The sequence below is a fragment of the Pseudophryne corroboree genome, chromosome 1 (genome assembly GCF_028390025.1).
Source record: "Pseudophryne corroboree isolate aPseCor3 chromosome 1, aPseCor3.hap2, whole genome shotgun sequence".
NCBI lineage: Eukaryota > Metazoa > Chordata > Amphibia > Anura > Myobatrachidae > Pseudophryne > Pseudophryne corroboree.
Window position 1 is genome coordinate 818654675 of NC_086444.1, and position 24625 is coordinate 818679299.

At 47.1% G+C, this 24625-nt stretch overlaps 1 protein-coding gene across 3 annotated transcripts in view; it reads left to right on the top strand.

The window, feature by feature from the left end:
- Window positions 1–24625, top strand: part of CHRNA6 (cholinergic receptor nicotinic alpha 6 subunit) — a 71153-nt gene that overhangs the window by 1349 nt on the left and 45179 nt on the right. Inside the window, exon 1 of one of the 3 annotated variants that reach the window (XM_063919498.1) lies at window positions 1915–2049. The exons of 1 other annotated variant lie outside the window; for it this stretch is intronic. The gene's annotated coding sequence lies outside the window, so the exon portion shown is untranslated. Of the gene's footprint in view, window positions 1–1914; window positions 2050–9712; window positions 9907–24625 lie in introns of those variants that run through there. One more of the 3 variants, XM_063919497.1, reaches the window with a different exon arrangement.

Sequence of the window (24625 nt, forward strand, 5' to 3'; positions counted from 1 at the left end):
AAAGTGCAGCTACTCTATGTGTCTGCTAGGGCGGGTATTTATTGGAAACAGAGACCCTGCTATTCCCCTATTTAGTTACTTCATATTTGTCTATGCCAATGGCGGTTTAAGAGAAAAGGGGTCCCGTGTGCGCACACTGGCGTAGTAGACTCTGCACATGTGCAGGTCTGCGGAAACATGGCGCCTGTCATGTTCCTGGTAACAAAACTTTACTGTGCATGCACAAATCACAGGGAAAATGGTCGCTGTGACATTTTCCAAGTGATTTCTGCTGCAGAAGCATTGCCGACACAGGACTCCAGAGTGCTGCAGGGTGTGTGGCGTGGGCTCCCCCGCCCATATGCACCGCACACATTGCACCCATTATAGATACGCCTATGGTTTGTGCAGATATTTTGCATGACATCTGGATGGATTTCTATGACACAAATGTGCATATTGACAAAAACTAAAAATAGGACCTAAGGTTCTCCATAATACCACATTTTGAGGCCTATTTATTTAATTTATTTTCATACCTAAGCACTGCAATAAGCAATGCTTCTTCATTCCAATTTATTAAAAGTTGTTTTCAGCTCCAATAAGTGGTAATCATTTTACTGCCGGCCAGGACACCGCACATACAGAAAATATAATGTATGGGAGGTGAGGAGGAGGAGGAGAAGGATGAAGGCGGATGTGCAGGGATCAAAAGTTTCCTCTTCAGAAATAATCAGCAGATAAATCAGCAAGATAAGCGCTAACACCAATTGCAAAAAGCAAAACATTGTGAAACTTGGTAAACATAGCCAAGCTGCAGCCCCATTGAGAATCATGGGCACTGGGATCTGCAGTGTTCATAAGGGTTGGGTATGTGTGTCAGGAGACCGCCAGTCACAATACCGACGGCAGGATCCCGGCATTTAGATGCCTGTGGGGGGGCATGCGTAACGAAGCCCATTGCAGGCGCGCTGCGCTCGCCACACTCCAGGCTAGGTGGTGAGCTGCATCCGCCACAGGTTCTGTTCCCACTCTATGGGTGTCGGGGACTATGCTGACCAACAGGAAAAAGTCCCTATTGGTCGGCATGCTGACCTTCCAACTGTCGGGGTGTCGTGGACTATGCCGACCAACAGGGAATAGTCCCTGTTGGTTGGCACGCCACCCGTTGGGATAGTCAGGGTTCGGGATGTAGGTGCTGGTATTGTGACCGCTGGTCACATAACTACATCCCAACCGTAGGACTATTGTAGAAGATATATCTGATAGCTCCAACATTAGCCATACTTGCTGTTTCATTTTCCACACAACGTTAAGGAAAAAGGGACTTATTGTAATAAATAGGTCCCTTGCACTGCTGCCTAAATGATAAGTGTTACTGTTTTTCCTTAAAGCGCACATCACTACGGACAAATTCGGACAAAATAAGCCCAGCCTCCAATTTGCACAAACCAGGCCCCCGCTTTCCCTCATCCCCACCATGACCACTCTCTGGCCAAGCCAGTTTTACGCTGTCCCACCACACTCCGCACTACTGTAAGGTATGCGCAAACTGCTGGTCTTATTCATTTTGATATTTTTTCTACATTAGTTTAGCTGGGCATATCAATGCACTTAGATGACTGTGACCTCTAGTATGTATGGGGGTATTCAATAGTATTTATGCTCCACAGTGGTCTTTCGTGACATATGTATATATTATATGTGTACATAAATGATTTGTAATAATTATTGTATATTTATTTATTTGTAAATGCATGAATTTCATGATGTGAACAAGTAACCAATGCCTGCATATTCGGGGGCATAGAGTGGCATGCGAGGGACGGAGAGGTTGAGCTGGAGGCTCCCCGTGCACAAGGGTAACTGCCTGGGGGGTGAGCTGAGACTGATTCGCGGGGAAGAGAAAAAGACAGTTGCTCGTGTGAGGTCGTCGGTTGGTGGTGCAGAGAGGAGAGACAGCAGCAGCGGAGGTGTGAGCACCGGACGATAGAGGAGAGGTGAACTTACGGAAAGATTTGGGGGAGTGTATCCACGAAGCTCCCTGCCACCCGCATTGATCGATCCGAGGTAAGCCGAACAGAGGTGGGTGGATCTCGTCTATGCCCCGTCAGAAACCGCACTGAAGTCCGCCTCCTAAGTGAGTGGGCGGTACGTACTGGCAAGGCAGAGAGCTAGGAGGGAGGTGCGGCTGGGATACTAAGAGCGACGCGACCCTCCGGAGCTGCTGGATAGAGGACACAGCCTCATAGAGACTGAAGGGCAGCTGTCCTGGCCAATAATTGAGTTGGGAGGAGGAGTCGAGGGAGAGGCTATTCCCCTTTCAGGCTGACAGATGAATACGTAAGTGTTTAATACAGCCACACTGCACACAGGTATAGCACCTATCTGAGCTCATGATGTAAAGGTGACAGGACTAGAAACTGTCAGGAGGAAGCTATTATTGCCAAACATATTTAACACTACTATTAGGTACCAAGAGTATAATCTGCTGTTCCCTGCTGTTCTCACATGACTGCCATAGAGTGCTGGTAATCATCTGTAGACTACTAAACCATTAAAATCAGATGAGGAGTGCCCGAAACAGTAGAATCATAATACACCAGACTATTTGAACTATATTCGAGAAATTATAATCTCTACAATTATACAACTACTTAACGAGATGGTGAGAGGAGGAGGAATCTGCGATACTCAGTGATGTTGCCTGAACCTGAATACCTTAACAGTCAATATTTATGGATACTGTCCGTGCATATAACCTACTAGTGGATAGTGCATAGGGTCCTATTGCGTATAACCGGGGCCATTACTGGTTAACCAAAGTCTAGCTCCGGAAAACAAGATATCTTCAGTAATAGTACAGCTCTGATGAGGACTCAGAGAAAGAGTTGAGTATAAAAGACTAGGAACACAGAGTACCACTGAAGGACTCCCTGAATGCGGGTCTGTATTATTCAATTAAATACCCTTCAAGCCAGCCCGCTAGCAGAAGGAAGGAGGACCAGTCAAATTTAAAGGGAAAGCCACTTCAATTGCACGGGAGTAACAATAGGAGCCGTGAACCCATTAGACTTCTAATATAATTTGCAGCTTGGAAAGTATACTGTCTAACAGACCTATATTTAATGATACAATTCTATCATAATCATAATGAACTGCAGTGTGCACACTATAACCGCGGGCCCAAGTAACTGAGTATATATATAATTCATGTATGAGTACCCGGGTCACTCTAGGTAAAAGTTTTGGGTTTCACCCACAGTTTTTATGTCTTGCATGCATTACTGATTGTATAGGCGGAATATTTTTTTCAGTATATGTATTATATGTTATGTTGTGAGTACCATCAATATAACCCTAATTGTTGTAGAATTAAACCTGTTGGTAATAAAATAACCTTAAGAATACTTACCGGTGACGTTGTTTCCACATCCAAGGAAGAACCTGCAACGAAGAAATAGAAGGTGTAAAAGGTAACGCCGTGATATGAGGTACTTTATTATTAAGCAATTCATCATATTAAAACACTATTCACTCCTCCTGTAGAGGGTGTACTGGGGTAATTGGATTGGTGTACTGGGTGGAAATTACTCCAACACAATCACAAACGGCAGTCCTAAGCTAGCCGGGGAGATATACCAAAATCCCAAATAGTTTAGGTGGAGGCACTGGGCGGTGATACAGGGTACCCCTGGGCGAATAGAGGGGTTACATTGGAGGCACTGCTGAGATCCGGAAGGGAAGTAATTCCACAGACACATCTGGATCTCCTGTTTACCAAATCTGTGAAGTATGGAGTAGATTAATATGGAAGACATCTACCGATGGTGTAGAGAAAAAGGGGTGGAACCACTGTGCAGTTTTGGATTGGGGGGACCTCTAACATCAGTCAACGATGAAACTGTACTAAAATGGGTGGGAAGTCTTTATGGGATCTGTCAACCCTGGGTGGTGGAACGGCGGAGAGGACATGCTGGCGATACCCTTGCTATATTGGTGAGCAATCGATGTCCATTGGATCCCACTCTATTCCCCCATATGGTGATCATGGAGGGCGCTCCAGGGCGGAAGATACAATTATTATGGCCCGAAGGGAGAGATAGTGAGGATGCCACCTCGGAGGACCATGGGGATAATGCCCCCTCTACTGGGGAGTGTTTCCACACCAGTGTGGGAATGGAACCAATGGAATCACCAGAGATTCGAGATGGAGCTATTGCGTCTGGGGTGGATACAGTAGTAGATAAAATGGTTAGCCAGATGGAACGCTGGCATTATGAAGGCGGATACAGATGGTTAAGAATCTTCTCTGGGATCACTCCGGTGCCTACTGGCGAAGAGAATTATGACACTTGGCGTGAAGCAGCGGTACAGCATTCAGAAGAATGGCAATGCCCAGAGCATATAAAGAAACAACGCATTGTGGAAAGCCTCCGCGAACCAGCTATATGGGTGGTACAGGCCACCAGACGGAGTAAGATGACCGCGACGCTCAAAGATTATATTGAAGCCTTAGACTTTTCTTTTGGCACACTTGAGGATGTAGGGGATCTAATGGCCAGATTGACCCGCACATATCAAGAGCCAGGTGAGACCCTAACTCATTATATCTATAGAGTGGACCGTTTGCTTTACAAAATTATAGATAAAGGAGGAATTGATAAGGATGCAGTTGATGCCAGTAGGATGAAGCAGGTGCTTAAAGGGGCGTTGACCACCAATCCTGTGGCTCAGAGGCTCAGATGTACACGGGCTACTGGTCCCCCCCTACATTGACCGAACTGGTAAAAGAAGTAAAGTTTGAAGAGGTACAAATTGAAACTAGAGAACGTAACATAAAGAAAGTGAAAGTGGTAATACCAGCTGCCACTCCTCCTCCGATGGATGAACGACTACTTAATTTGATTGAGGAGCAAAATAGGAAAATTGATCAGTTGATTGCGCTTCAAAACTCCTGACACTTCCAGCCGCCCATATTGGTCTCTGGGAACAGGGCGAGGAGGGAATCGTGGAAGGGGAAGTAGAAATCCTATTATCTGTTACAGTTGTGGACAGCCAGGACACCGATCTTTTGAGTGCCCGGGTAATGGGTCACGGAGAGGAGAAAATAGTGAATTTCTAAGGAGACACACTACTCAGTTGGAAAACCCAAACTGTATTTCTATGACTCCCTCACAGGCTCCCCAATTATAAATGTTAGAGCAATGGGGAGGCACCGCTGGCCAAAGCAATGATCAATGGCCAAGATTGTAATATACTAATGGATAGTGGCTCGCAGGTCTCTATTGTGTTCGAGTCGTGGTATCGGGATCATTTGGCTGACATCCCCATTCAACTGCTTAGTGGACTTACTGTCTGGGGCCTAAGTGAGCAGAAGTACCCTTATTTACGATACATTATAACCCAGATTACGTTTGAACCGGGACTAATCACTCCCAACGAGACTGTTCCTCTGGTAGCCCTGATTTGTCCCGACTCTCCTGGGGACAATGGTCAGCTTCCAGCAATCGTGGGTACCAACACTCACATGTTCAAGAATCTTATCAGATGGTGTGAAAAGCAAGACAAGGATAATCTGCGTCTCTTGGGAGGGTTATCTAACAATGGGGACTATCGATGCCACCGGGTAGAAAGCCACGTAATAGCTGACTCAGAAAGTCCTTACGCATCACCAATTGTGGTAGCTCGCAAGAAAAATGGAGAAATACGGTTGTGCATCGACTATCGTACTTTAAATAGCTGTACTGTGCCCGACCAGTACACCGTACCAAAAGTTGACGAAGCACTAGATTGTCTCCAAGGAAGCCAATGGTTTTCAGTGCTGGACCTGAGGTGTGGATATTACCAGATCCTGATGAGTGTGGCTGATAGAGCTAAGACTGCCTTTATATGCCCCATAGGGTTCTTCGAGTTCCTGAAAATTCCTCAAGGTATCAAAGGAACTCCTGTCACTTTTCAGCGGGCAATGGAAAAAACCGTAGGTGACATGTGTTACCAAGAGGTTTTAGTATATCTTGACGATATCATTGTGTTTGGTAAAAACCTGTAAGAGCACAATCAACGCCTATTGAAAGTATTGGATCGTCTTCAAGCGCGTGGGCTGAAATTATCAATTGAAAAATGTAAATCATGCCAAACTTCGGTTAAAAATTTGGGGCATATTGTGAGCAGACAAGGTATATCTACGGACCCTGATAAGGTGGCTGCGGTGAAGAATTGGCCCAGACCCGACAACCTAAAGGATTTACGGTCGTTCTTGGGGTTCTGTGGTTACTATAGGAAGTTTGTGCATCACTACTCCAAAATTGCGCTACCATTGACTGAGTTGACCCGTGGCTATCCCCCGGCTCATAAGAACCACAGTCGTGCAAAGGACAAGGAGCGGATCTACTATAAACCTCGGGAGTCATTTGGAGTACGGTGGACTGAACAGTGCGAAGAGGCTTTCTGTCAATTAAAAGATAGATTGACACAAGCACCAGTGTTAGCCTATGCTCACCCTGAGCTACCCTATGAAGTGCATATAGATGCGTCATTTGACAGTCTGGGGGGAGTACTCTATCAAATCCAGGATAACCGACTGAGACCCATTTCTTATGTAAGCAGAGGACTGTCTCGAAGTGAGAAGAACTACCCAGTTCATAATTTAGAATTTCTAGCACTGAAATGGGTAGTCAGTGAAAAGTTCCATGACTACTTGTATGGGGTGTCATTCGTAGTTCAAACCGACAACAATCCTCTGACCTACTTCCAGATGTCAGCGAAGCTGGATGCAACTGGCCATAGGTGGCTAGCAGCTTTAAGTAATTATGACTTTACGATCAAATATCGACCTGGAAGTAATAATCAGGATGCTGATGCATTGTCCCGAATGCCACACTGTGAAGCTGGTAATGTAGGGGATGAATGGATTGAGGTGCCTGCTGCTGCAGTAAGAGGATTATGCCACCAAATAAGCATCAATCGGTACACTGATTCTGCTGCCATAATGTCTCTGGGAGCTTTGATGGCTGCTATCCCTTCCGCCTATTGTCACTTGAATCGTATTGCATTGGATGGGCTTAGTCGGGTTACTAAGGAACAAATGGCGTGGGAACAGTGAAATGATCCTACCATTAGTCCCATTCTAAGGATGGTAGAGAATTCAACCCTACTGGTTGACCAAGAGACATTGTCCTTGGAATCCAAGATCTTGTGGAGGCAACTAAGAAAGTTGAGCTTGATAAAGGGAATATTATATAGGAGAACCCAGAGACCTGATGGAACTTGTAAGCTGCAGAAGGTATTGCCCGCTATGTATAAACAACTGGTGCTTAAGTCATTACATGATGAACACGGGCACTTAGGATACGATAAAACCCAAGGCTTGGTCTCGGATCGAGTCTTTTGGCCGTTTATGAACCATGACATCAACCAGTTCTGCAGAATGTGTGGAAATTGTATCCTCCGAAAGATATTGCCAACTAAGGCCGCACCACTAGTGAACATTCAGAGTGCTGGACCGATGAAGTTGATTTGCATTGATTTCCTGACTTTGGAGGGTACACGGGGGCAAGATTGTCATATATTGGTGGTAACCGATCATTTCACCAGATACGCCCAAGCTTATATGACCACCAATCAAAAGGCTGTGACAGTTGCGAAAACTCTTTGGGACAAGTTTTTTGTCCACTACGGACTTCCCGTCAGAATACATTCTGATCAGGGAAGGGAATTTGAGAGCAGAGTGATCAGAGAATTGTGTCAATGCTGTGGTATTCAAAAATCTCGTACAACGCCTTACCATCCCCAAGGTGATCCACAGCCTGAGCGCTTCAACCGGACCCTGCTGAACATGCTAGGTTCTTTAAATGCCCAACGGAAGCTGCAATGGAACCGCCACGTATCCCCGCTAGTACATGCGTATAACTGTACAAAGAACGAGGCCACTGGATACACACCATATTATCTAATGTTTGGTAGAGAAGCTCGGCTCCCAATTGATGTTTGTTTAGGAACTCAGATGACCACCCTGCCTACGTCACATACCCAATACGTTAAACAGCTCAGACAGCAATTAAAGGAAGCCTATCATCTGGCACAAAATACTGCCTATAAAATGGGAGAAAAGAATAAAACCCAATATGATCGACATGTAAAAGAACAGCAGCTGAACCCTGGAGATAGAGTGCTAATTAGGGTTACCTAGGAGGCAAAAACTAAATAATCGGTGGAAATCAGAACCTTATATAGTAATGAAGCAGTTACCTGGTATACCTGTCTATCAATTGAAGTCTACAGATAGTACCGGGCCCATATTAACCTACCATAGACAACATTTACTGCCCATAGCAAAAGATATTCGGTGGGAGGATTGCAGAGACTGGGACCTGCGGGAGGAGGAGTATCCTGTAGCTACTGTCCCTACTCCCATTATTACTAATACAGGTGAAGATGATGATAAGGCAGAGTCGGAGGAATACACTTCGGGATACTACTATCAGGATAGTGCTGAGCCCACGGAACACCTTGTGCCTTCTCAAATTCACCAATCTACTCAGCTAGGTATGCCTGATGACTCTGATAGATGGGGACAGGAGGATGATGATATGGACAGGGACGAAAGTTGGGGAATAGGTGGAAAGGGGTCCCAGTTACCAATCAATCTGAGTAATGATTCAGAGGGTGCTGGTGGACTACCGCAATGGTCCCCTAGGCCTCAAAGGGCTTGGAGGCCCCCTAAATTACTTACCTACGATCAATTAGGAACTCCCACGGTAGTGCCGTGGGTACTACAACCCCATCTAGTGAGGTCCTGGCCCTATTTTGGGTATACTGTTTAAAGCAGTGAGATAGAAAGTGAATAGAGTGATTAAATTCGTAATTAGATGGTGAAACCCATTTTTAACAAGAAAAAAATTTATTCACCAGGGGGAGAGTGTAACCCCTAGTATGTATGGGGGTATTCAATAGTATTTATGCTCCACAGTGGTCTTTCGTGACATATGTATATATTATATGTGTACATAAATGATTTGTAATAATTATTGTATATTTATTTATTTGTACATGCATGAATTTCATGATGTGATCAAGTAACCAATGCCTGCATATTCGGGTGCATAGAGTGGCATGCGAGGGACGGAGAGGTTGAGCTGGAGGCTCCCCGTGCACAAGGGTAACTGCCTGGGGGGTGAGCTGAGACTGATTCGCGTGGAAGAGAAAAAGACATTTGCTCATGTGAGGTCGTCGGTTGGTGGTGCAGAGAGGAGAGACAGCAGCAGCGGAGGTGTGAGCACCGGACGATAGAGGAGAGGTGAACTTACGGAAAGATTTGGGGGAGTGTACCCACGAAGCTCCCTGCCACCCGCATTGATCGATCCGCTGTAAGCCGAACAGAGGTGGGTGGATCTCGTCTATGCCCCGTCAGAAGCCGCACTGAAGTCCGCCTCCTAAGTGAGTGGGTGGTACGTACTGGCAAGGCAGAGAGCTAGGAGGGAGATGCGGCTGGGATACTAAGAGCGACTTCTAATATAATTTGCAGCTTGGAAAGTATACTGTCTAACAGACCTATATTTAATGATACAATTCTATCATAATCGTAATGAACTGCAGTGTGCACACTATAACCGCAGGGCCAAGTAACTGAGTATATATATAATTCATGTATGAGTACCCGGGTCACTGTAGGTAAATATTTTTGGTTTCACCCACAGTTTTTATGTCTTGCATGCATTACTGATTGTATAGGCGGAATATTTTTTTCAGTATATGTATTATATGTTATGTTGTGAGTACCATCAATATAACCCTAATTGTTGTAGAATTAAACCTGTTGGTAATAAAATAACCTTAAGAATACTTACCGGTGACGTTGTTTCCACATCCAAGGAAGAACCTGCAACGAAGAAATAGAAGGTGTAAAAGGTAACGCCGTGATATGAGGTACTTTATTATTAAGCAATTCATCATATTAAAACACTATTCACTCCTCCTGTAGAGGGTGTACTGGGGTAATTGGATTGGTGTACTGGGTGGAAATTACTCCAACACAATCACAAACGGCAGTCCTAAGCTAGCCGGGGAGATATACCAAAATCCCAAATAGTTTAGGTGGAGGCACTGGGTACCCCTGGGCAAATAGAGGGGTTACATGACCAAAAAATCCACAGAAAGTAGTCAGACGTGTTTCCTGTAATGGGTATAGCAGGATGGGTATATGTTCGTATGTGTGTGTGTGGGGGGGGGGGGGGGATTGGTGCTGCGCTAGCGCAAACATTCCTAGTTCTTATATAGTTGACCTAAAAAAATAAGATTTTACTTACCGGTAAATCTATTTCTTGTAGTCCGTAGTGGATGCTGGGGACTCCGTAAAGACCATGGGGAATAGACGGGCTCCGCAAGAGACAGGGCACTTTAAGAAATAATTAGGATACTGGTGTGCACTGGCTCCTCCCTCTATGTCCCTCCTCCAGACCTCAGTTAAGGAAACTGTGCCCGGAAGAGCTGACAGTACAAGGAAAGAATTTTGGAATCCAGGGTAAAACTCATACCAGCCACACCAATCACACCGTATAACTCGTGATAAACTTACCCAGTTAACAGTATGAACAACAACAGAGCATCAGATAACCCTGATGCAACCATAACATAACCCTTATTTAAGCAATAACTATGTACAAGTATTGCAGAAGAAGTCCGCACTTGGGACGGGCGCCCAGCATCCACTACGGACTACGAGAAATAGATTTACCGGTAAGTAAAATCTTATTTTCTCTAACGTCCTAGTGGATGCTGGGGACTTCGTAAGGACCATGGGGATTATACCAAAGCTCCCAAATGGGCGGGAGAGTGCGGATGACTCTGCAGCACCGAAAGAGCAAACACAAGGTCCTCCTCAGCCAGGGTATCAAACTTGTAGAACTTTGCAAAAGTGTTTGAACCTGACCAAGTAGCCGCTCGGCAAAGCTGTAATGCCGAGACCCCTCGGGCAGCCGCCCAAGAAGAGCCCACCTTCCTTGTGGAGTGGGCTTTTACTGATTTTGGAAGCGGCAATCCAGCCGCAGAATGAGCCTGTTGAATCGTGTTACAGATCCAGCGAGCAATAGTTTGCTTTGAAGCAGGAGCACCCAGCTTGTTGGATGCATACAGGATAAACAGCGACTCAGTTTTCCTGACTCTAGCCGTTCTGGCTACATAAATCTTCAAAGCCCTGACTACATCCAGTAACTCGGAATCCTCCAAGTCACGAGTAGCCACAGGCACCACAATAGGTTGGTTCATATGAAAAGATGACACCACTTTTGGCAGAAATTGCGGACGAGTCCGCAATTCTGCCCCGTCCATATGGAAAACCAGATAGGGGCTTTTATGTGACAAAGCCGCCAATTCTGACACACGCCTAGCCGAAGCCAAGGCTAATAGCATGACCACCTTCCACGTGAGATATTTTAACTCCACGGTTTTAAGTGGCTCAAACCAGTGTGATTTCAGGAAACTCAACACCACGTTAAGATCCCAAGGTGCCACTGGAGGCACAAACGGGGGCTTAATATGCAGCACTCCCTTTACAAACGTCTGAACTTCAGGAAGAGAAGCCAGTTCTTTTTGAAAGAAAATGGATAGGGCCGAAACCTGGACCTTAATGGACCCCAATTTTAGGCCCATAGTCACTCCCGACTGTAGGAAGTGAAGGAAACGGCCTAGCTGGAATTCCTCTGCAGGGGCATTCCTGGCCTCACACCAAGCAACATATTTTCGCCATATACGGCGATAATGTTTAGCCGTCACGTCCTTCCTAGCCTTTATCAGCGTAGGAATAACCTCATCTGGAATGCCTTTTTCTGCTAGGATCCGGCGTTCAACCGACATGCCATCAAACGCAGCCGCGGTAAGTCTTGGAACAGACAGGGCCCCTGCTGTAACAGATCCTGTCTTAGAGGTAGAGGCCATGGGTCCTCTGTGAGCATTTCTTGTAGCTCTGGATACCAAGTCCTTCTTGGCCAATCCGGAACAATGAGTATTGTTCTCACTCCTCTTTTTCTTATGATTCTCAGTACCTTGGGTATGAGAGGAAGAGGAGGAAACACATAAACCGACTGGAACACCCACGGTGTCACTAGTGCATCTACAGCTATCGCCTGAGGGTCTCTTGACCTGGCACAATACCTCTGTAGCTTTTTGTTGAGGTGGGATGCCATCATGTCCACCTGTGGGAGTTCCCATCGCCTTGCAATCTGCGTGAAGACTTCTTGATGAAGTCCCCACTCTCCCGGGTGGAGGTCGTGCCTGCTGAGGAAGTCTGCTTCACAGTTGTCAACTCCCGGAATGAACACTGCTGACAGTGCTCGTACGTGATTCTCCGCCCATCGAAGAATTCTGGTGGCTTCCGCCATCGCCACCCTGCTCCTTGTGCCGCCTTGGCGGTTTACATGAGCCACTGCGGTGATGTAGTCTGATTGAATCAGCACCGATTGGTTGCGAAGCAGGGTCTCCGCTTCACTTAGGGCGTTGTATATGGCCCTTAGTTCCAGGATATTGATGTGAAGGCAAGTCTCCTGACTTGACCACAGACCCTGGAAATTTCTTCCCTGTGCTTGCATCCGTGGTCACCAGGACCCAGTCCTGAATGCCGAATCTGCGGCCCTCGAGAAGGTGAGCACTCTGCAGCCACCACAGAAGAGACACCCTGGCCCTGGGGGATAGGGTGATCAGCCGATGCATCTATAGATGCGATCCGGACCACTTGTCCAACAGATCCCATTGAAAGGTCCTCGCATGGAACCTGCCGAAGGGAATGGCCTCGTATGACGCCACCATCTTTCCCAGGACTCTCGTGCAGTGATGCACCGACACCTATTTTGGTTTTAAGAGGTCTCTGACCAGTGTCATGAGTTCCTGCGCCTTCTCCGTCGGGAGAAAAACCTTCTTCTGGTCTGTGTCCAGAATCATGCCCAGGAAGGGCAGATGCGTCGTAGGAATCAGCTGCGACTTTGGAATATTCAGAATCCAGCCGTGCTGTTGTAACACTTCCCGAGAGCATGCTACACTGATCAGCAACTGCTCTCTGGACCTCGCCTTTATGAGGAGATCGTCCAAGTATGGGATAATTGTGACTCCTTGCTTTCGCAGGAGCACCATCATTTCTGCCATTACCTTGGTAAATATTCTCGGTGCCGTGGAGAGACCAAACGGCAACGTCTGGAACTGGTAATGACAATCCTGTACCACAAATCTGAGGTACTCCTGATGAGGTGGATAAATGGGGACATGAAGGTAAGCATCCTTTATGTCCAGAGACACCATAAAATCCCCCTCCTCCAGGCTTGCGATGACCACTATGAGCGATTCCATCTTGAACTTGAACCTTTTCAGGTATATGTTCAGGGATTTTAAATTCAATATGAGTCTGACCGAACCGTCCGGTTTCGGTACCACAAACATTGTCGAATAGTAACCTCTTCCCTGTTGAAGGAGGGGAACCTTTACCACCACCTGCTGGAGATACAATTTGTGAATTGTAGCTAACACTATTTCCCTCTCTATGGGGGAAGCTGGCAGGGCCGATTTGAGGTAACGGTGAGGGGGCATCACTTCGAATTCCAGCTTGTATCCCTGAGACACAATCTCTATAGCCCAGGGATCCACCTGTGAGTGAACCCACTTGTGGCTGAAATTTCGGAGACGCGCCCCCACCGGGCCTGGCTCCGCCTGTGGAGCCCCAACATCATGCGGTGGATTTTGTGGAAGCCGGGGAGGACTTCTGTTCCTGGGAACTAGCTGTATTGTGCAGCTTCTATCCTCTACCCCTGCCTCTGGCAAGAAAGGACGCACCTCGGACTTTCTTGCCTTTTTGTGATCGAAAGGATTGCATTTGGTAATACGGTGCTTTCTTAGGTTGTGAGGGAATATATGGCAAAAAATCTGACTTTCCAGCCATAGCTGTGGAGACCAGGTCCGAGAGACCGTCCCCAAACAATTCCTCACCCTTGTAAGGTAAAACCTCCATGTGCCTTTTTGAGTCGGCATCGCCTGTCCATTGCCGAGTCCACAGGACCCTTCTGGCAGAAATTTTATATGCCCCAGGGTCAGTATTATAGTATCCTTATCCAAGGTATCAAGTTCCTCAGATAAGGTATCTGTCCATGCTGCTACAGCACTACACATCCAGGCCGACGCAATTGCCGGCCTTAGTAGGGTACCTGAATGTGTATATATGGACTTCAGGATACCCTCCTGCTTTCTATCCGCAGCATCTTTTAGGGTGGCCGTATCCTGTGACGGCAGGGCTACCCTCTGGATAAGCGTGTTAAAGCTTTATCTACCCTAGGGGAGGATTCCCAGCGTAACCTGTCCGTTGTCGGGAAAGGATACGCCATAAGCATTCGTTTGGAAATCTGCAGTTTCCTATCTGGAGATTCCCAAGCCTTTTCACATAACTCATTTAACTCATGTGAAGGGGGAAAGGTCACCTCTTGCCTTTTTTCCCCATACATATAAACCCTCTTGTCAGGGACTGGGGTTTCCTCTGTGATGTGTAACACATCTTTCATTGCTATAATCATGTAGCGGATGGCTTTAGCCATTTTAGGCTGTAACTTTGCATCATCGCCATCGACACTGGAGTCAGAATCCGTGTCGATATCTGTGTCAACAAGTTGGGATAGTGGGCGCTTCTGAGACCCTGATGGCCTCTGCGCTGTAGGATCAGGCATGGGTTGAGACCCTGACTGTCCCAAGGCTTCAGCTTTATCCAACCTTTTATGCAAGGAATTAACATTATCATTTAAAACCTTCCACATATCCATCCAATCGGGTGTCGGCGCCATCGGCGGCGACCCCACATTAATTTGTACCCGCTCTGTTTCCACATACCATTCCTCGTCAAACATGCCGACACAAGCGTACCGACACACCACACACACAGGCGATGCTCTATTTGAAGACAGTTCCCCCACAAGGCCTTTTGGAGAGACAGAGAGAGAGTATGCCAGCACACACCCCAGCGCTATATTACCCAGGATTCACACAGTAACTTAGTGTTAACCCAGTAGCTGCTGTATATACTGTTTTTGCGCCAAATTTATGTGCCCCCCCCTCTCTTTTTACCCTCTTTCTACCGTGATTCTGCAGGGGAGAGCCTGGGGAGCTTCCTCTCAGCGGAGCTGTGGAGAGAAAATGGCGCTGGTGAGTGCTGAGGAAGAAGCCCTGCCCCCTCAGCGGCGGGCTTCTGTCCCGCGTTTTGTGTAAAAATAATGGCGGGGGCTCATGCATATATACAGTGCCCAACTGTATATATGCTGCTTTTGCCAAGAGGTACCTAATTGCTGCCCAGGGCGCCCCCTTCCTGCGCCCTGCACCCTACAGTGACCGGAGTGTGTGGGTTTAGTGTGGGAGCAATGGCGCACAGCTGCAGTGCTGTGCGCTACCTCATATGAAGACTGGAGTCTTCTGACGCCGATTTCGAAGTCTTCTTGCTTCTCATGCCGGCTTCTGTCTTCTGGCTCTGCGAGGGGGACGGTGGCGCGGCTCAGGGATCGGACGACCAAGGGTGCGTTCCTGTGTACGATCCCTCTGGATCTAATGGTGTCCAGTAGCCTAAGAAGCAGGACCTATCTTCTAGTGAGTAGGGCTGCTTCTCTCCCCTCAGTCCCACGTAGCAGAGAGTCTGTTGCCAGCAGATCTCTCTGAAAATAAAAAATCCTAGCAAAATACTTTCTTTTCTAGCAAGCTCAGGAGAGCTCACTAAGGTGCACCCAGCTCGTCCGGGCACAGATTCAAACTGAGGTCTGGAGGAGGGACATAGAGGGAGGAGCCAGTGCACACCAGTATCCTAATTCTTTCTTAAAGAGCCCGTCTATTCCCCATGGTCCTTACGGAGTCCCCAGCATCCACTAGGACGTTAGAGAAAAGGTATGAAGTCATCCCATTTGTATTATTGGTAGCAAAAGACCCCTTATTACAAAGAGGAGTCTCTTCATTCAGGTTAAATTCCAAGTTGGTAGAAGGTCTCCTGGGACACATATAATAAGTGTCAAACAAAAAATAGGATTTTAATTACCTACCGGTAAATCCTTTTCTCGTAGTCCGTAGGGAATACTGGGAATCCATTTAGTACCATGGGGTATAGACGAGTCCACTAGGAGCCATGGGCACTTTAAGAAATTGATAGTGTGTGCTGGCTCCTACCTCTATGCCCTTCCTACCAGACTCAGTCTAGGAAACTGTGCCCGAGGAGACGGACATACTTTGAGAGAAGGATCGATAAGGAAAGTGGTGAGATTACGAACCAGTCCACACAAAACAAGAGGAAAGCCATGCTAACCAAACTTGAAACATGAACAGCAATAGCTGAACAAACCAGAATACTTAACCAAGTAACTGTGCAGGAAACACGAAGCACTGGACAGGCGCCCAGTATCCTCTACGGACTACGAGAAAAGGATTTACTGGTAGCTAATTAAAATTCTATTTTCTCTTACGTCCTAGGGGATACTGGGAATCCATTTAGTACCATGGGGAAGTACCAAAGCTCCCAAACCGGGTGGGAGAGTGCTCAAGTTCCTGCAGAATTGATTGACCAAACTGAAGGTCCTCAGAGGCCAAAGTATCAAACCTGTAAAACTTAGCAAACATATTCGAACCTGACCAAGTAGCTGCTTGGTAAAGCTGTAAAGCCGAGACGCCGCCCAAGAAGAACCAACCGACCTAGTAGAGTGGGCCTGTATAGATTTTGAAACCGGCAAGCCTGCCGTGGAATAAGCATGCTGGATAGTGAGCTTTGAAGCAGTGTAAAAATGTAAAAAAAAAGTAAAAAAGAAAAAGAAAACCATACTCAGCTGTCCAGGGAACCGGTGTCCGCTGCTCCGGTGAGCGCTGCCGTGCGCCGGGCCCCCCATATGCTGCAATGTGACCTCGGTGCAGTAAAGTGACGCTGCAAAATGGCAGTGCACTTTACAGCACCGGGGGTCACAGCGCAGGAGAAGTGCCCAGCGGCCCGTCAGCCTCCTGAAGCAGCGCGGACTGGCTCCCTTGACAGGTGAGTATATTATCCTGCTGGGGGGGTCCGCGCCAATCGGGGGTAGTCACGAAGAGGGGGCGGTCGATCGGGCGGCAGCGGTAGTGGCGATGTCGGCGGGGGCGGCGCATGCGCAGCAGGTCATCGGGGTATTTTTTACGAAAAATACCCGATGATGCTGCAAAGAGGCATCGCAGGGACTGAGCTTGACCGCAAGCTCTGTTCCTGCATGTGATAATTGATATATCCCTGCCATGTAATCAATTATCGCAGTGCGAGTTTGGGCGATTTTATCACCTGTCATTCTGGATGCGGATGGTGATAAATAGGCCCCTAAGTGTGTGCTGGCTGTGAAACATACAGCACAGACGGGACTGCATCTCTCCACAGAACATGTACTTTGGGAATACATACCATGTACCGGCAGACGGGATGCCGGCTGTCAAGATCCCGACAGCGGCATCCCATCCGCCAGTATGCCGGCAGTGGGGTGAGCGCTAGGAGTATGTCAGGATCCGGACTAGAGCCAGCCGTTACTCACCGTTATGCGGGTTTCCGCGGCACAGGGGTACTGTCAGTCGGCAGCTGTGGTGTCGACCAAGGGTTGCGATACATGCTTCTGTTTCATCTTATGTCTTAAGTGTGGAATGCTTGGTGTTTACAGAATGCTGGGCAGTCATGTTTAAAGTCAGCTGACTGCAGTAATACCCAATGGAAACCCTGGAAGTGCTTAGCTGACTACTCTATCCAATGGCTGTCTGTCTCAGGGTATATAAGTGGGATCCTGGGAACAGGAAGTCGCCTGTACAACTTCTTCCTCTAGTGCATGCTGTTGGATATTGCTGTTCCAAGTTCCAGGCTCCATTCTGTGGGCCTAATTCAGATCTGATCACTGGGCTGCATTTTTTGCTGCCCTGCGATCAGATAGTCGCCGTCTACAGGGGGAGGGGAAAACGCTGTGTAAGTGCGCGTATGCTTTGGTAGAAGAGCTGCACATAAAAGCAGCCCAGAACTTACTCAGCCGCTGCGGGGCCGGAGCTTACGTCAAACACTCTCCCTAAAAACGTCTGATCCCGTCTGCGTTTTTCCGGACACTCCTGTAAAACAGTTGTCATTCACAAATGGCCTCTTCCTGTCAATCACCTTGCAAATACCCGTGCGTTCGGATTTTTTGCCCCATCCCGTCGCTAGGCGCCGAAGTCTGTTGGTGTTGTGCAATGCCCGGGCGCATTGCGGCTCACACGCATGCACAGTTCAGATCTTATCGCACTCTGTGCAAAAACGCACAGCAGCGATAAGATCTGAATTACCCCCTGTGTCTCCACGTGTTTTCCAGAGCATTACTACGTGTTCATCAATTAGTGCTTCTTAACATCAATTGCACATCGATTCTACATTGTTCTTCGCCCTGAGTGATTTAAACTTTGTTTCTTCAAGTGTTTTCAAGTTCTCCAGTTCGCAAGATTTTGAAAGGGGGGTTTCCAAACAATTGTTTACAGATCAATGAAAAAATGTATTACTTTATGGGAGTTGCATAAGGTATGCACTAAAGGGAATTCTTATTTTATAATTTAAGTTGTATACTATGGAACCATATAGTAATTAAAATTAATTCTCTAGCTGCTAGTGTCTAAACCTAACCTCCCCCTTAGTGCCGAAACCTAACCCCACTCTTTCCACAGCCTAGCCCTCCATTTTTAGTGCCTAAAACCTAACCTTCCCCAGTGGTGCCTAAACCTAACCCCCCTCCCCGCAGCCTAACCCTATCCCCCCCCCCTCCCCACAGCCTAGCCCTAGCCCCCCTCCTGCATCCTAAACCTAACCTGGTGCCTAAACCTAACAAAAAAAAATTCCTTGAACTGAATAACACTGAAACGCTGGTGAACCCATCATTCGTTGACTGATTATTCAATAGTGTTTTATATATATATATATATATATATATACTCCACTGTCTGGCGGCACTCCCTGGGCTGAAATAAATTCTCCACAACGTGTATTACATCAACGTTTCAAAGTTTTCAGGATCATGAACACTTTGAAACGTTGATGTAATACACGTTGTGGAGAATTTATTTCAGCCCAGGGAGTGCCGCCAGACAGTGGAGTGTACGTGGCTAAATGCATTAGCCGGGACGGGCACTGGGCGCAGCATAGCGGAGGTAACTGCGGAGTGCCGGCTGGAGGAGAATTGTATATATATATATATATACATATATTTATATATATATATATATATATATATATTATATGAGAACAACCACCATCATTCCCCCCAGCACCCCCTATAAACAGACAGCATAGCCACCATCAAACCCCCCCTTCCCTTCATAAAAAGACAGCAAGGGCACATTATTCCCCCCAAGCAAACCCCCCCCCCTTCCTGGACAGACAGACACAACACTAAAATCCCCCCCCCTTCCCCATTGAAAGACAGGACAGCGCCATCACCTGCTCCCCATAGATAGATAGCGTAGCACCATCATTCTCCCACCCCTCCCCCATAGGCAGGACAGCACCATCAAACCCCCCCCAATAGACAGACATAAGAGTGCCAGCGCTGCACCAGCATATGTGTCATCTGGCTCTACTCCACTGAGTGCCTGGCTGCTGGCAGGTGCAGTGAAGCTATAAGCAGTGCCGCTACAATGTTGCTGCACCACTGGCATCAGTGTCTCTATCCTTTCACAGCACGTAAGAGGAGCCACTCCTCCTATGTTCCAGCCTGAGTGGCCAGTCTCGCGAAGCGCACGGAGTGACTGTGTCACACTGCAAGCCGAGGCTGAGCTGCTCCTCCGTGACAGATCAGCGGCCGGGGGGAAGGGGTTCTAGGTACTCTAACCCCCCTCCCCCGCATGCGCATATGAGTGCCATCAGATGGACATCGTTTGTATCTTCAAGTGTTTTCAAGTTCTCAAGTACCAAGTGCCATCAGTTAATCATCGGTTGTTTCTTCAAGTGCTTTCAAGTTCTTAAGCGCCAAGTGCCATCGGTTAGACATCATTTGTTTCTTTAAGTCTTTTCTAGTTCTCAAGAATCGAGTGCAATCAGCTAAACATCGATTGTTTCTCCAAGTGCTTCCAAGTTCTCCAGCTCACAAGTACCAAGTGCAATCGGTCATCATCGATTATTTCTTCCAGTATATTCAATCTTCAGTTATTCTTTGGAGTGTTTCTATCCTCTTTAACCCTCAAGATCTTCTCAGCGGTTCCTCTCAGTGCTTAACTTTTTCAAAGACTCTCTCATTATCAGTCTGCCACTAGTTATTTCTTTATAGGATTCCTCAGCTATTTCCGGGTACCTGTCCGTGACCTGCCTATTGGAAGCAGCGAAACCCAAATCCCTATTGGAGGGGGCCACTGGTGAAAACCTTCCGGTGGGTTAGACTCCGCACCTCTGGGCAGGTCTCGTAAACACTCAGTTCTAGCGGTATATGAAGAAGTCCTATATTCGTCCACCTCGATTAGTGTGGAATTCTGATCCAGTGACCACATCACAGGGGTCACCAGCTGAGTACACAGGGACCCAGGACGTGACAGTTTGTACAGGCCAAATGGATATGCAGGATTCTCACAGTGCTGGGGCTATTCAGAACCTAGCTTCCTGTGTTGAGAAACAAGAAGCCACCCAGCAACAGGTGGTTCAATACCTGCAAGACTTTTCAGCTCAGCTGTTATCTATTCAAAACACTTTAGCTTCCATGTCTCCTGCTTCAACAGTTCCAGTGCCAGCCCCAGTGAATCCATCTAGTGCACATTCTCCTTCTAAGTCTTGCCTTCAATTACCGACCCCAAGTCATTTTGATGGCAGCCCCAACCTCTGTTGGGGTTTCATTAATCAGTGTGAGATCCAATTTGAACTTCTCCCTCAGAATTTCCCTACTCAAAGGGCTGAAATTGCATACATTATTTCTTTGCTTTCAGGTTCAGACCTGAAATGGGCTTCTCCTTTGTGGGAAGGATCAGATGAGTTTGTTTATATTATACAGACTTTATTTAATCCTTCAAGAGGATTTTTGATGAGCCTTGTAGGCTCATGTCAGCCTCGTCTGAGATTCTACGTGTACGCCAGGGGTCTCGCAGAGTGGGACAATACATTGTCCAGTTTCAAACTATTCCTTCTGAGTTGGAATGGGATGTGACAGAGTCCCCTTGCAGGCTCTGTGGCTTGCTGCGCTTGCTACATGATCTATTCCCACTCTATGGGTGTTGTGTACACCCATGAGTGGGAATAGTCTTGTTTTGCCGGGATTCCGGCTGGCAGCATTGCTGGCTGGCGGGATTTCGGCAACGGTATCCTGCCCACCAGGATCCCGACAGCCGGCAAATTGAACGGATCCCGTACATTGCTACAGTGTCCATATAATTATGGTTGTATTCCCTTAATAAATACAGGGGATATCATCGGACACAACAACTTTTTTTTACATATATGTGGAATCTGGGATTATATTCTAGCAACAGCGAGACTGTGCACCGGTTTATTTCAATTCAGTACATTAAGTATTTACACTTAATGGGGGAGATTCAAATGTTTGAAAAGTCAGTTGGGAGTCTGTTTTTTCCTATCTAATAGACAGAAAAAACAGACACCCAACTGACTTTCCAAACATTTGAATTCCACCCATTTAGTTGTGCTTTCTGTTCTTGATGAAGACATATACGGAATAAGTGGATGCTTTTATTATCCTTTTTAAATACTTTTTGTTTATGATTATGTTATTAAACATTTATTTCTGCATTGGTTGAGTGAGCATTTATCTATTATGTCTTTCCCACCATTCCTGAGCTGCATTTATGCGTTAGGTATTGCATTTCTACATCTTTGTTTTGAATTCATGCATTTGAAGATATGTACAGACTTATTGTAGTGAACAGAAGCGCTCATAGCAAAAATGACAATCATCATCGGGTTCTAAATTTGTGCCCGGTTTATGTAGGTACAATACTTCCTCTAGCAGCTATTATAATGATCCATGTAATTCAAAATAGACCCTTGGAGATGCTAATACAGTATGCATTACCAAGAGGCATGCTTAACTATGTGTGCTAGAAATAAATGTTGTAAGACAATGTAGTGTCCCAATTAGTCAGAATAAAGTATATTAAACTAAAACATTGTAAGGATATTGGTATAAATTATATTTTTCTATTTTTTCAGACTTTTTTTTTAAATTAAATTAATATAATTTGCAACCATATGGCGTTTATGTAAATTAAACAAATGTTTTAAAGTCTGAAAGATAAATTTAAATGATTTATAAAAGTTAATAATAATAATAATAATAATAATAATAATAATAATTTTATATATTTTATAGGGAATGTTGTTGTGACTGATGTAACTTGAACATAGTCCTTATCCCCTCTTTACCGAGCTGCTCAGTAAGTGCAGTGCTTTCATGTGACGGACATCTGGAGATTCCACTTCCAAGGCTAAAACTTTTCATGATTTTCCACTTAACTCTTTTTCTAATCTGAATTTTATTATGTTGTTGCTTTTTTTAAATTCTGACTTAGAAAATGAGTTCTATTAGATGGCTTGTTCACTGGTCCAGGTCATCCTCCAGATCAGGGACGTGCAGTCAGGGGAGGCAGGGGAGGCAGTGGAGGCAGTGCCTCCCCTGTCATTAATGATTAAGATAATACAAAGAAGATGCATATGACACATATTCTGTGTCATATGTATCTTCTTAATATTATTCTGATCATTGCTCCCCTCCTTATGTGTTTGGGAGGCACCGATCGTGGTGCCTCCCGTTATCTCTGGGGATAATATGGGGAGCGGGGGGCGGACACGGGCGGGGACTAGCCATGGGCTGTAAAAGCCCATTGAAAATGTATGGGAAAGCGGCACCATTAGTGGTGCCGCTTTCCTACAGGGACGTGCTTTCAACCTATGAAAGCACGTCCCTGTCAGTGAGGCTACAGTGATTGGATCCGCTGTCAATCACTGTGCGGGCGGCTGAATGCGGCGATTGTGCGGGCGGCGGGATGCGGCGGCGGTGGTGCGGGTGGCGGTGGAGCAGGCGGCGGGTTGCGGCGGCTGTGCGGCGGCGGAAAATTACCTTTATCTGCAGAGTTTGGCAGCGGAGCGGTTCCAGTTTCAAAAATGGCGCCTCAGCGTCATTTTTGAAATTCAAGATGGCCGCCGCGAGCCAATCACGGCTCGCCGCGTCATCGCCCCGCCCCCTCCGGCTGACTTATATAAGTCAGCGCGAGGCGGAGGAGAGTCAGTCCGACGGCGGAGGAGGAGCTGTGAAGAGCTCCTGAAGAGAGAAGACGGCTGGAAGGCGGCTATGCAAAAGAGCTTAGCAGCCGCCGCCCACCAGGTGAAGACGCTGGAAGCCCAGGTGAAGACGCCGGAAGCCCTGGGAAGGCGGCGGCCACGCAAAAGAGCTTAACGGCCGCCGCCCCCAGGTGAAGACCCAGTTAAATAAAGCTTCTTTTCAAGACGTGTGGCGTTTTATTTTAATATTTTCTTTACAGGTGGACTATAGGTGCCAGCGGGCCCTTTATGTCCGGGCATGCTGGCACTTGTGGTTCTCCAAGTGCCAGCATGCTGGGGCAGGCTTGCTGGGACCTGTAGGCTACCTGTAAAGAACAATATTACTATTCTTTGCAGGTGGACTACAGGTGCCAGCAGGCCCTTTATGTCCGGGCATGCTGGCACTTGTGGTTCTCCAAGTGCCAGCATGCTGGGGCAGGCTTGCTGGGACCTGTAGGCCACCTGTAAAGAACAATATTAACACACAATGAACCCCGCACCCACCGCCACCAGGGGTGCGGGGCATAGCACTGGGCTATCAGCCCAGTGCTGGTTATTGCTCGGGAGGGGGGACCCCATTTTTATTTTTTGGGGTTCCCACTTTCCGAGGAATTCCAACCCTGGGCTGACTGGCTGGGGGGGCAGATTAATGTTATGGCAGGGGGACCCCACACTGAGTGTCTCCCCTGCTATGGCATTACTCCCCCTGGCTGGTTCTGCCTAGTGCTGGTTTTCCTGATGTGTTGGGGGACCACACTTTTTTTTTTTCCGGGGTGGGGGGGCTTGTTAGCTGCCAGTGCCTCCCCAACCTGTGATCCCACCGCACGTCACTGCTCCAGATCTTCTTTTTTTTTCAAATGTGTTTATTGAAAAATGACACCCAAAGTATAGAAGGCAAACAAATATGTATAAGAACAAGGGGCCTAATTCAGATCTGATCGCTGTGCTGCGTTTTTTGCTGCCCTGCGATCAGATAGTCGATCAGATAGTCGCCACCTACAAGAGGAGGGTAAAATCGCTCTGCAAGTGTGCGTTCGCATGTGTTGCAGAGCTGCACAAAAAATCAGTTTGTGCAGTCTCTGCACAGCCCAGGACTTGCTTTTCCAGTGCGATTAAATCCTGCTGATCGGGGCCGGAGCTGACGTCAGACACCCTCCCTGGAAACACTTGAGCCCGCCTGCGTTTTTCCGGACACTCCCTGAAAACGGTCAGTTGCCACCCACAAACAGCCTCTTCCTGTCAATCACCTTGTGAACGCCCGTGTGTTAGGATTTTTCGACCCATTCCGTCGCTAGGCACTGAAGCTCGTTGTAGCCGTCCGACAAGCCGGCGCATTCATAAGCGCAGTTCAGATCTGATTGCCCGCTGTGTAAAAAACGC